The sequence below is a fragment of the Zonotrichia albicollis genome, chromosome Z (assembly GCF_047830755.1).
Source record: "Zonotrichia albicollis isolate bZonAlb1 chromosome Z, bZonAlb1.hap1, whole genome shotgun sequence".
NCBI classification, from domain to species: Eukaryota; Metazoa; Chordata; class Aves; order Passeriformes; family Passerellidae; genus Zonotrichia; species Zonotrichia albicollis.
In genome coordinates, this window is record NC_133860.1 from 51,679,648 (window position 1) to 51,692,934 (window position 13,287).

General features: G+C 35.8%; 1 protein-coding gene across 4 annotated transcripts in view; it reads left to right on the plus strand.

Moving 5' to 3' along the window:
- The window catches only part of DENND4C (DENN domain containing 4C), a 71,939-nt gene that overhangs the window by 4,525 nt on the left and 54,127 nt on the right, over window positions 1–13,287 (plus strand). Inside the window, exons 1-2 of one of the 4 annotated variants that reach the window (XM_074533373.1) lie at window positions 3,399–4,057; window positions 4,507–4,647. The exons of 1 other annotated variant lie outside the window; for it this stretch is intronic. The gene's annotated coding sequence lies outside the window, so the exon portion shown is untranslated. Of the gene's footprint in view, window positions 1–3,398; window positions 4,058–4,506; window positions 4,648–4,714; window positions 4,977–13,287 lie in introns of those variants that run through there. 2 more of the 4 variants (XM_074533372.1, XM_026795788.2) reach the window with 2 other exon arrangements.

Sequence of the window (13,287 nt, forward strand, 5' to 3'; positions counted from 1 at the left end):
ATAGAAGTCTTGTGATTAAAATATCCTCATGCTTTGTCTGCATAATGTGTATATTTTTCTACTTCAAGAAGGGATTAAAGCATGGTTGAAGTCGAGAGAAAGAGAACATAGCTAGAAAGCAGCTACCTATGGGCAGCATATGAAGAAAAAGAAGTTCAAGGACTTAAGTAATGTTTCAGAAAATTCAAGAATTCAAGGCACTTCTAGTTGTATAGTTGAGTCCTGAAGCTTCTGCAGGATATCCATCTGGGTCTAAGAGAAGGTTATAGAAAGGAAATAAAAAGTAAAATGCTGAGTCACAGCAATTCATTTAGTTACTCTAATCATCAAAAGGGACTATTTAAAAATATGGAAACTGGTGTTGCCAGTTCTCAACAGCTGATCAGTCAGCCGACCTTGGAAATAGCAGTAGCAGCTTGCCTACACTACAGAGTCATTTGTACCTGTGCTTTCACAGCTGAGCATGAAATTTCATAATAACATTTTAACTAATTAATGATTCTAATGAGAATGTAAAATTCTGGGTATCTAGCTGGAAGTGGCAGAAAATTGTCTATTTGCAAATAATATGAGCTTAGGTATGCTGAGGTGTATTTTTTCGCACCATAGATAATACATTTTGCTGAGTTCCTTGAAACAAATCCTAAAAAATAAGCTGTGTCTTTACCAGAGGAAATGCTTTCAAGGAGATGGATAACTTGAGAAATATTTCATGTATGTAAAACATATGTATCTTTTACCTGTTAAGTTGCTAAAGCTGCCAAAGATGTGACTGAAGAGCAATATTGACAGAAGTTAATTTTAGCCCAGGGAGACTCAAGTTTCTAGGCTTTCTTCTTTCCCTGTTATCCACCACCTTCTTTTTAGGGGGTAATTCACAATGAAAGCCTAACTTTAGGTGCCCTCAATTACTAGCTGAAGCTAGGAATATAGGAAGGAAGATAGGAAGGCTAACCCTATGAAGTTCAGTTTTCTGAACAGGTACCACATCCATTTAAGAGTAAAATTTGGATTTGGCAGGAGGAGGAAGAGTACAAGTGCTTTAATTATAAGGTTTCAAAGTAATGAAACCACCGTGATGTGGCTTGCTAGTGCCTGGGAGCAGTCTGCCGCTTAGAGGTCACATCCAGGTTTGTTTTCAGTTCTGCATATTCAAAGGTAAGCAGGACATAAAAGATAAAAATTTGTAACTGTGTAAATATGTTACTATTTTCTCAAGGTTTTCCTGAAACCAGAAAAAGCAAGTGTATATGTCTCCCGTATAATGTTTATTTGATTCAAAGGGAATTCTTGCAGTTAGAATCATCAGTGAAAGACTTAAATTTTTTCTGGCCTTAAATTCTTGCTTAACCTTGGGGATACATGCTTCGTTAGCTTTCTTTTCACTTTTTGTTATGTTTTAGTAGTAAATAAGTAAGTAGTAATTCTCCCTATACAGGACCGTTCGTTTTGTTTGTGAATAAAGTATAGACATACCACTAAAGTTTTCCAGTACTAATCAACAATGTATGCAAACGTGGAGCTGCACTGATATAAGAAGATCTCAAGGCTTAAGTAAAACAGACTTTGCAAACCAAAAATTTGTTTCACTAGTGGTGGTGTACTTTCACAGGGACTTATATTGGAATACTTGTGTGACTCTGAAGAACAGAGTTCTTTGGTGGACTTCTGGCTATGCTAGTACAATTCTAAAAATAAACCAGATGTACCTACCTAGCACACAATAAAGGGAGAAGTATGTCATTCAGCGTTGAGCAGACAAAATAGCAAGTTCACCTTTGCAAAAAGGCATGGTGCACAAACTTTCTTAAAAGAAACTCATGCTTTCTTGAAAGGCATTTCAAACTCTAATACATATACTTTGCTGCATTTTTGCTTTGAACTTTAAGAAATCTACGCGTAATAATTATATGTAAATGCCTGAAATTCTTTTGGACTGTGGTGACTCATTCACTGTGAACGTAGTGGCTAATGTGACATTTCAGTTTATTTTAAAGAAAGCAGAACAATTCCTGTTCAAAGACATTTACAGATTTTCTTTTTTCTTCTGTGAGATTCAGAGGTACAGTGTATGCACTATACATCTCAAAACCTCCTCTTCTTAGGCTTTTTGATCCAGCTGATTCTGCTAGGAATAAAAGATCTTATTTACTCAGTCACTCCTCTAATCTTAAACTGTTTTTCTACTTATATTAGTAGCCAGATGATTCACGGATCTGAGGAGGGAAACTGCTTTGATCCTCAAGTGTCTAATTGTCTGTTGTTCCTTTTTAAAATTCTCAGCATTAACTAGCATGGTTTCTCGTTTGAATGTCTGAGTTGAACTACTTTGCATTTCAGGTCTCCAGGTTGTTAAGTGTAAAAGTAATGTCACTCCATTTATATTCCTACTCCACTTGTCTATATGGAGCATTGATACTGCCCTAGACCTGGCAGAGGTTAAAAAAAAGAGTGTAAAAAATTAAAGCTATCACAGAGGACAGGCTTATGCTCTCTCTTTTGAGCAGGGACTAAAATGATGGTAGTCTGTCTCTAAGGTAAATCTTCTGACTCCACAGCTGTCATCCCACCTGTCCCTTCCGAGAACCAGCAGTCTGGTAAAGTGTACAGTGGAGCAGTATCACTGCAGGAAAATGAGGACATTCCACTGCTGAATACTTGGGAGTGCATTGTGAAGGCTGGGATAGGTGTCTGGTTTTTTGGTGATTTTGGTTGGTTGGTTTTTGTTTGGGTTTTGGTTTGGTGGGGCAGGGTTTGAGGAGTTTGTTTTGGTGGTTTTGTTGTTTTGGGGCTTGGGGGTTTTTTTGCTGGTTTGGGTTTTTTGTTTTGGTTTTTTTGCAAAGGACGAAACTGTGAATCCCACTCCACCCTGTGCAGAGAAATGAATGTACAGTGTCTCAAACTTTTTGTGCATGCTACAGCAAATGAACATTGGGACTGTGCTGTTCTGTAAGTTGTGTGGGATCAAATAATGGGATTTCAAAAAAATTTGGAAAATTCTGAGATCAGTTCTCTAAGTAAATCAAATTTATTAATTCCTAAATGGTGAAATTGGAAATAGAAATGTTAACAACTGCAAATTGTATTCATCATAGTAATAGCCCACTTTAGGAAAACAGGGTTTTTATTTTAAACATATAACTAAATCAGTTACTAAAATCCAGAAATATATTGTGTGCCAAAACAGTAAAAAAACCCACAAAAGCATAAAAACAAATGTGAAGAAAATTTTAAATATAAAGATAAGGGCATGTGTTAAATTATGACAGAAATTAATGGCATGCTCTTGACAATGATTTGACTTTTTCTACTGCCTAAAATCTGTATAGTTTATCCTAGAAAATCAAGTTTCCTGTAACTATTTTGTCTGAGAATTCTGCAGTGTGTTGAGTAATACAGTGCTGGTATTTTGAGTATCATATGATGATATTAAAAGAAGGCTCAAAATAGGTGTAATGTCAGATTTCACATTTATCATGTCTGGTATGTGTTGGGACTTCATGACAGAGAATCTCAAGCTTGCTACCCTTGATAGCTTTTCTTCATGTTTGAGGAAAATATTTATTGCACATATGTCTGTAAGTAGTGCACTGCTGCAGCTTAAGACCAAAAGCATATTCAAAAGAATATTCTAACTGCTGTCAAGTGTGTGGTTTGGACTTAATTTTAAGACATCTTGGCAAACGAGAGTTTCTTAATGAGGAGTTGGCAAGAGGATTAAAAGACAGACTTCTGAAGTGTTAATAAGCTCCCACCAAGCTTGAAAAGCAGCTGAGGAAGAAAATTTTTCAGCAAGAAAATGCTGAAGCCAAGTGGCTTGAGGCTGGTTATCATAGGCCAACCAGAAATGGGAATCATAGCTCTTGATAGGCACAAGAAGAGTTCAGTGGGGTGGGGATAGGCTGTGGGGCTCTGACCGTATCGATGGCACAGCCTGGGTTTGGTGTGGTGAAGCTGTCAAGGAAGAGACGTACAGAGAAGAAAGATGCTTTCCTGCAGTGATGTGGTCTTTTTTACCAAAAGATAAAAATGAGGAAAATCGTGTTCTTCAAAACCAGTGAGTGGGTTTTCACTGTGGTTTTGTAGAGCCCTTAGATGATGATTTCAAGTGACATATGAATGATTGTATTGTAGATGGCTAGCAGAAATCTAGTCAAACTATGATTCTTTAATCTGGCAAATCTCTGTTTGTTGATGTTCTGGCAAAGTAATTTCAATATTAGTGCTTAACTATTTCAATGCTTAGTAAAGAGAGCACTAAGAGAGAGAATATCCCTGATTCTTACCACTTACTTGCAGTAACCTCTCAGGTGAATTTGAAGCAGCATTCTTTCTTCTCTCCTTTGTCCTCTGAAAACCAAATCCTGGTCCCCAGTCACGCCAACCCAAAAAAGGCACCAAAATAACTACAAAAAGCAATCTTGGAGATTTGGGCTCCCAGAAGAAATTTAACCACTGGACTTTTTGTTTCTTGACTTTTTCTTTGCTGTTTTGTTTGTGTTTCAGGCTACTATATTTGGCTTTTTTCCAAAGGAGTTTCCAATTACAGAAAGAGTTCTCTAACAAAGAATGTTTCCAGGGCAGCAGATGTTTCACTCATTACATAATACTGAGCATGGCTAACCTTTAAAGCTTTCCACTGGGGCAGTAAGTGCATTTTATGAAGTAATCTTCTTGCTCTGAGAACTATGTTGTTGTTATTATTTTTGTTGTTAAATTTTCTCTTTTGAGGTATTTTCTTTGCAGTCTTTGGAGTAGTTGCCATCTTCTGTAATGTGAAAGAGCACTTGGGGTACAACACTCATGAAACAAGACTAAAGTGGTTTGTGTAATGAGTGTAGCTGAACTGCTTGCTGATTATCATTCTTTCTGTCTCACATATATTCCATTTCTGTTTTCTGTCCTTGGCAATAGAACTTAGTTTGCCGTACCAAACTTGCCTTCATTGGTTCCAGCTGCTTCTCAAGACTGTGTAGGTCAGTTCAGCATTTGAGTTTTCACTTTACATATCTATAAGTGCTCCAATTTTTATACCATTGGACAACTTTAAATTACTGTTCAATAGGAAAAAATATATTGTTGAATATTAATATAGTAGAATGGTCTGGAGTAGGTTGGGTATTTCTTAGATTTAGGGGATTTTTTTTATTTGTTTTTTTTTTTCTTGGTGGCCTTTTTTGTTTGGTTGGTTGGTTGCTTTGGTTTGTTTTTGTGGTAGTGAGAGAGTTTATGTTTTTTTTTTGTTTGTTTGTTTGGTTTGGCTTGGTTTTGTTTTTTTTCTTTAAAAAACTTAAAATTTTTCTGAGGTGCAAATTTTCAGACCTCTGAGTGTCCTGGATTACAGTGTCCATTAACTTCATGATATTTCATTGTATTTTCAGCTATTTTTAATTAATGAGGAGTTATTCAGCTTGCTTTCACAAAACTTTGCTTCTGAAAGCTTTGTTATGTTCGATACAGGCATTTATATCATCACATCATTGCCCCACTATTTTGTGGGAGTGGTAACGATTTTGCTGGCAATCACGAAAAAAATCAGACTAAAAGCACAGTTCTACTTCTTAAGACAGAAGCTTAAATTGTTACTAGATTGCTTTTCTATCTAGTTTTAATTTTTTAAATATTAACCTGAAAAATTGTGGCTATTTATCCTTTGATAATCTTGGCATACAGGACAAGAAACAAATGAAAAGAAATTTCTAGGTAATAGGGAACAATAATATGTTTTGTTTAAGGCCAAAGGGCTCTCCACGTTTTGTAAAACATGTCTGGACAGCTGTAAGACCTCTCAGTAACAAAACTGATGCATAAATGGCAAACTGCATGTGATTGAGAAAACGAGATATTTATTGCTAGGTCATTAGTACTTCTTACAATACTGAATTTGCAGTGTCAGTTTATTTCGTCTCCACCTCTTCGTCCTGTGATGTACACTTTTGCATCATCTCCAAGCAAATTGGAAAGGAAGTCTACATTGGAAGAACACAGACACCTGTTTCCTGTTATACGAATGGTGTGCTTTTTTGGCTCTCATGAAAATGTTAGTAACAAATTGCCAAAAAGAGACACCGAATACCTGTCCAGGTTTTTAAAAACAATTGTTTTCTCTGGTCATTGCAGGAGTAACAGTTAAAGTGTGAAAAACATCTTTGCATTTCTCACCTGTGGTGTTCTAGGCTTTGGTGTTTGAGTTCTAACCATGGTAATTTGATGTTAAGATTTAATTTAATCAATTTATATCATACAGGTTTTTTCAGTATTAACTGTATTAAATATGTTTGACATACCAAAAGCTTAATGCAGAAGTGATTTGGTTCTCAAACATTCACAGTCTGCAGAACTCTGCTGCTCTGAGAACTGTTTTCTGTACTGATGGAGGGAAAAAACCTCTGCTGTGTTATCAGATTTTTTCCAGGCTTGGTTGCTTTCCTTTCCTGGGAGTTGCTTACCTGAGGTGATTTGCTATGATACTTCCTACTATAGTGGCCTGATCAGTTTGGTCTGCTTTTGAAAACTTTACCATCAAGCCTGGTTACCTGCTTTTTATACCTGGTTTTTGTGTCATATGCAGTCAGAAAACAATCTGGTACACAAAAAGCAACTGCAGAGTCAACTGTTTTTTCTTTGCATATGTTCAAATTTGCAACAATTTAGCTATCTGATGCAAAAAGCTAGTCTAGATTATTTTCAGTATCAGACCTTGATACAGGTTATTTTCTGGATGAAGTTCAATTAACTCAATCCTAAATCATCCTGTAGGAATGCTTCATTAAAATGTAATTGGCAAGTTTTTTATCTTTCACCTTGTCCTTTAGTTTATTTTTCCAGTGTTAGAGGCCTCTGTAAGGTAATCACCATGTAGGTTGTAATATATTTCAGCTGTGCAATTACAATATTCTGCAATGTTTACTTGAGAACTGCTAGGAAGGAATGGTCCTGTATTTGCATATTTGCATGTTCAGGCCAAAATGCAGGTGACATCCAGCCATTCCTGTTCCACAGCTGGATGTGTTAAGACAGGCAGAAGGAGAGCTGTTGCTCTGATTTTTAAAAAATTTTGTAAGCTTTCTAATGTTTACATTCCAAACTTTCTTACACACTTTCTGTAAATAACTTATTATTTTGCATTCTTTTATAAAAAGAAAGTAATTTGATAAACAGTTTGTCTAGTGTCATTAGAAAAGTAGCACTTTCACCCTCCAATCCACTATCACTTTTAAAAATCTATAAATGTTAAAGTCAAAAAATAAACTTCCCTTTCTTCACCCTAGAAAAACCAGTGTGTGCTCTCGTGTTGTTTCATGTCCTATAATAACAGACGGCAGTTTATCTCTGAAGTTATTTTTGCAATTCTGATTTTTCTAATCCTCATGTAATTTACTCAAGTGACTGTAACTGTTACTTTATTAATTTTCATAATAATCTGATAATGCAATCTAAAAAAGGTGGTCTTTATAAACATTTCTAATAATTTTTCCTCTTGCTATTGACTGACTGGCTAATAATTTGTGGACTACTTTTTTTTCTATTTTAATCCTGTTCAGTCCTAATGGTATGCTGGAAGTAATGTTGCCTTACCTTGTCTTTTGTTAAGGTGTGTATATGTGTGTGTGTGTATATGGATGCACTTTATGTTCTTACACCTTGTAAAATATGCTTCAGAGAACTTACCTATGGATATGTCTCTGTGACTTCCCTATGTGCTGCAAGTGCCATTTTAAGTGTTTGATAACTTCCTTGCTCAATAATTACTCCTGAACTCACTTAACTTTGTGGGATAATCTAGTTTATAATATTCCATTCTGTCATAATATTAAGTTGTCTGTAATGCGCGTGCAATTACAGACAACTGTAATTCCACTGCTGTGAAAATGAGATGCATAAGCTGGAATTGCACACTTATCTGAGTAGAAATGGGTTTGCTTAGAAGTGAGTGTGATATGGACAAGCACAGTGGTGTGAGCAGTAGCAATGAAAGGTATGCTGGAGCAGACAAGCAACTGGAGTGCCAGCTGCAGTATGTTCTGGTGATTGTTTGCGCTTCCTGTGCGCATTTAAGCCTGTATGGCTACATGAGTGTGTTCAAATCGTAACTGGATTTTGTGTCTAGAAAAAAACCCACCAAACAAAACAGTATAAAAAGTTTTGATTGGCAGGTATAGTGTGTAGCTGCATTCCTTACTGCTTTTCAGAGTGAACTTAACTATCAACTTCCTGGTCTTGAAATCTAGTCAAACAGAGACAAAAATTGAGGCAACTAGAATAAGCAACCATGCAGATTTATTGAATACAGTTAACACTGAGAACCACCTTCACTGTGTTCTGTGTGTTGCTGTGGAATACAGCTAGGAAAGAGTAAAAAAAAAAAAAAGGCCAAAGGAAGCACTATTGTTGATGTATTTCGCTAATGTGAAGTTTTAAAAAACCAAATTCATAGTATTAATGCTAGCCACTATATTCAGTAATACAGCCCTTTAGCATTTGTATTTAGATTTGATTTTTATGAGCAGTCTTTGAGACAAAACTTTTTAGTGTCTAAATCCTCAATGCTGATCAAACTTGCTATGTTCAGGCCTTCAGGTTCTACTTTCCCTTGCCCCAGGTGATTAAACTTAATTGTTCTGATTTAGGATCACCTGCTTCTACAAAAATTGGTCTTTTTTGATCATCTGTTTCCTGCCACCAGTTTTGTCATGCTGTTATCTTTACCACTGTTATGAAATGCTACATGGAGATTTTTTTAAGAAGGCCTGTAGGTCACAGAAAAAAGGGCAACCATTTTAAACTCAAAGAAGAAGAGTTTAGATTGTACGTAGGACTCAGTGGGGCTCGTGAGGTGCAGCTTGCCCAGAGAATCAGGGTATCCAGAGCTGTGGATGCTGCATCCCTGGAGGTGTTCAAGGGCACTTTGGATGGGGCTGTGAGCAACCTGGTGTAATGGAAGGTGCTTCTTCTCCTGGCAAGGGAGGTTGGAACTAGATGGTATTTCAGGTTACTGTGCTCCCAACCCAAATAATTTTGTGATTCTGGTATTTCAAATGTGTGCATTAAGGTTTAATGCAGCTCAGCTGCAGTATCTCTTTGCTGGGTATGACAGTGATTTAACTTCTTCAAGCATGTATTTACAGGCAATTACAAATCTTGTTTAAATTTTTTTCTCCTTTCAGCTTGAACAGAAAACTGATGCTGTTTATCTCAATAATTTCTTGTTTCGTGATGTGCCTGTCTGAGGTGTATGTGCATACTATGTAATACTTTTTGTATGTTTTAAGGCACACTTCCAAATTCACTGATTAAAATAAATTCTGCACTGGTTGTTTTGTTATAAAATAAAGGTTTAGCTGGCATAGATGAAGCTTCTTTTATAAAAAGGGAAAACACATTGTTCTTCCCATTCCTTCATAAATAGTGCTATTTAATCTCAGTACAAGATAAACAGTGGTCTGTATGAATAAAGAATGAGATATCTCCCTTCTTTAGCACTCCAGGGAAAGTTTCTGTATTTTCAGAATCTGTATACCCTTTTTCTCTTCTGATTAATTAATTGGAAATAACAGAGAAGACTTGGTCACATAGCTGTATTTTTGTATTGAGGAGTGAGATGCCTGTGTTAATCATTGTGTTGTCTACAAAGTTTTGCCTACGGCACTGATTGTGAAATATAGTAATGCTTCTCTCTTACTCAGATGGTAGCCAATAAGTTTTCCGAGTCTTGCAGATGATCTCGTAATGCACTGTCTTCTATCTATCCAGTAATGTCTTTCTCTCTCAAATTAGTGTGGTAAATTCAGTGTTTTCAGTGAATTTAGGTCAGTTAATTTTAAAAGTAAATGTCAGAGCAGAGTGCATGTGCATTTTTGAACTTCTCTACTGCCAATAGCCAAGTATAATTCACTTGCTAAGTTAAAGAATTGTACAGAAGTCCTTGCTTAAAATGTACATCTACCTTGCTTAAAATTTTAACTGTGAAGGCTGTTGACAAAATAGATGTTTCAACTCCAGTGATTAAAAAGTGCCAAAGTTATTCTTTGGTCTGGAATAAAACCCATTTCCTGTGCAGTTGGGTTGCAAAAATATTTCTAGTTATGAAGGAAAGAACTCATCTAAGTTCTTCCATCATCTGTGTATGCATGTTAGAAGCTTCCACACAGCAAGTACTTTGTGAGTAGTAGTTTCCACACACATAGTTATTTGTGGGTGATGTCAGTATGTGAAAGAAGATGCAAGTTTAATAAATTGCAATGCCATGTGTTAGCCATTAATCACTTACAGACATTACTACCTTTTCAGGTAGTAGAGTACTTACTGAAGTGGAAATACAAGATTTTAAAGACCAACTTGATTTTGAGCAAAGCTATGCTAGTTAGCCTCCTAAACCCTGTGCTGGTTTTCTTGAGAGCACATAAGGTTAGCACTCCAGTTAGAAATGAGCTGAAAAAATACCCCTTGATATCCACACACACTCTAGATGCAAGTTTATTTTGTTGGCTTTGTGCATTGAGATAACAGCATTTGTAGCACTTTCCAAGAGCTGAAAGAAATAAGCAGTACTCAAGGATTTGCCTGCACATAAGCCTTAAAACCAGCTATTTCTGAATCCAGCTGTCATTCTTGCTCTGGAGTGAGTATATATATAGTTTTCCAAGAATGCCGCCTTCTTGTTAGTTGAAGGTATTATTGTTTGTGTGCGAATTATCAGATTGGGTTTGTAACAAACCCTTTCCCTTGGTTGCTTCTGTACACAGTCTAGCAAAGCTTATGCTTCCTTTTCTTTAGGACACTTGTCAAAAACTACATTTAACAGTACCATTTTTTTGTTGACTTATGCTTACATTTCTAGCCTAATTTTAGAGGATAATTTGACACTTAATACCTTTTTAGAATTTAACCAAAGCTTTAGAGACTAGTAAAGAACTGAAGCAAATTCTAATGTAGTAATTTTTTTCAAAAATTATAAAAACTACTTTTATAAAAATGGAATCCATTTCACCAAGGCAATTTCCCTATTAAACCTCTCCTTAAGAAAGGTCAGTCCCCTTTGTGAAGAAAATAGCAACTTAACTTTATGAAGTTAACTTATGAAGAATTATAAAATTGCATTTTGATTGTGAGAAAGATTATTATGTTCTTAAAGCAGCTAACCTTAAGTGAACTGTGGGAGAGAACACTTTGTCATGTTTCTGGCATTTAACACTGAAAATATGTTGTTTTCTTCAGTGCTGCAGATTTTTGCTAAACAAATCTTGTCTTAGGCTAGATGTACTAAGTGCCCTAAAGTGTGGTGTGTGCTGACTGGTTTTGTTTTCCATTTATGAAACTAATTACTGCCCATGGGAATTTGCTTTAGAAGAACATGACAGGAGGTGGGGGGAGTTGTGTGTTAAAAGTGCATCTTTTATTCTGAATACATTTTTCTTTTTTTTCCCCTTCCTTTATTAAAAAAAAAAAAAAAAAAAAAGTTCCTAAATTGCTCTCAGCAAACTTTCCTATTGTGGACTACGAATAAATTGGAAAACAAACTTCACTTAAATAATTTTTTTCATAACCTATGGACCTTGGAGTTAGCAATTCCTCGAGTACTATTGCTTGTATTCTTGAAATGGAATTCCCAATTTTTGTTTTCAGTTTATTTAGCTTAAAACTAGGTATCTTTGTAGAATTTTAAAAAAAGATATTTCATGAGACTTGTATGCAGACTTTTTTTTCCAATACATCCTGCCTTGTCATTGTCCAGCCTGAAGATAAGCAGTTTTTAATTTGAGAATTGTTTTTGTATTTAGGTTTTTTCCTGCAAGGAAACACACTATTGTGTGTTACAATAGAAATCCCAATATTTTCTAAATGTTGAGGTTTTCTCTTAGTCTTGTGATGTGGAGAGGTGTGCTCATAGAAAATGGATGGAGGACTGTAGCTTTTGATGTTCCTCTTGGGAAATGTTGGTTTGATAAAACTTAGAATAGATGGGCTCTTAGAAGAATGTTTGTTCCCCTGTCTGTTAAGAGGAGCAGTGTTCATACTTGTTCTTGTGTGAGTCATCACAAAAATAATGGAAAATAATAGTGGATTCATTTTGTTCCCCACAAATCCTGTGGGGTTTTTTCCCTGCAGTTCATAAGGCAGAGTATTCTTGGATTTGGTGAATTCTGCTGTTTCTATTTGTATTGGTGGTTGTCTGCTAATTCTTTGTCTATTTATGTTTCTAAAGCTGTTGCATTAGTGAAGATCACTATGGCTTAATTAAGAGCTATTACTTTCAGGTCTCTTTTGAGTGATCCTGTTTCTTTAAGTCTTTTTGAAACTGGAGAACAGATTCCTGAAGAGCTGACTTGTAGTGCTTATTTGAAACCTTACTTATCCTTGTGGAAAAGGAACTGTTTTGAGAGACTTGCAACATTTTGAAAAACTCACTAAATGTTGTGCTGACATAGAAAGCTTTTGTGCCAAGTATCTCAGCTGAATTGTCTGGTGACTCTGACTTTTGCCTGCCACATATGACACAAAGTTTCTTTGAGATAAAACATAGCCAAGGCTAATAGAAAAGTGTAATGTACACAAGGAGATACAAGTGTATGCTCCTTAGCAACTAATTTCTACAGTTTTATTGATCCCCACCGATGAAAATTTACAAATGCATTCTCCTAATTTGCATTCTAACTTTCCAAATCTTAGTATTTACTTTTTCAGGTGTTTTTGAATTTTCCTCCATTTTCCCAGGAAAACAAAGTTCTCCTTTTAAAGCATATTTGAGGATAACAGTGCAATTCCAGAAACTTGAGCTGTGATTAAAGATATAAACTCTTATGATGTTTTTGATGTATGCTGTTATTGTTACTGTTTGTTTTTTTTTTGCTGCTCTGCGTGCTGAAAGTAAATGTAGGCCATGATTTTAGTGTTGCATTGAGAGAACATGATACTGAGCTGTGTGAATGTGATGCAGTTAATAAAAGGCTGGAATATTTAAAAAAGGTTTTTGGTAAAAAAAAGCCAAACAAATGATAGGATGCCAACTCTTCTGCTGTTTTTATCAGCTTTTCCCAGTAATTTGGTATTTTACAGATTGCAATATATTCTAGCTTAGGACTTTCTTTTAAGAGGAGCAGAGAGTGGATAGTTTACTTCTTTATTTCTTTTTTCTTTCTTTGTTTTTATGACTCTTCAAACAATTCCAAGCATCTGAGAGGCAAACTGAAACATTTTAGACTTCACAGTTTTATGATTAATCCAGTGTAAGTCAGTGCTGCTGCCGAAAGGGTCATACTGCTACTGCTTTTGTGCTGACACAGGCAA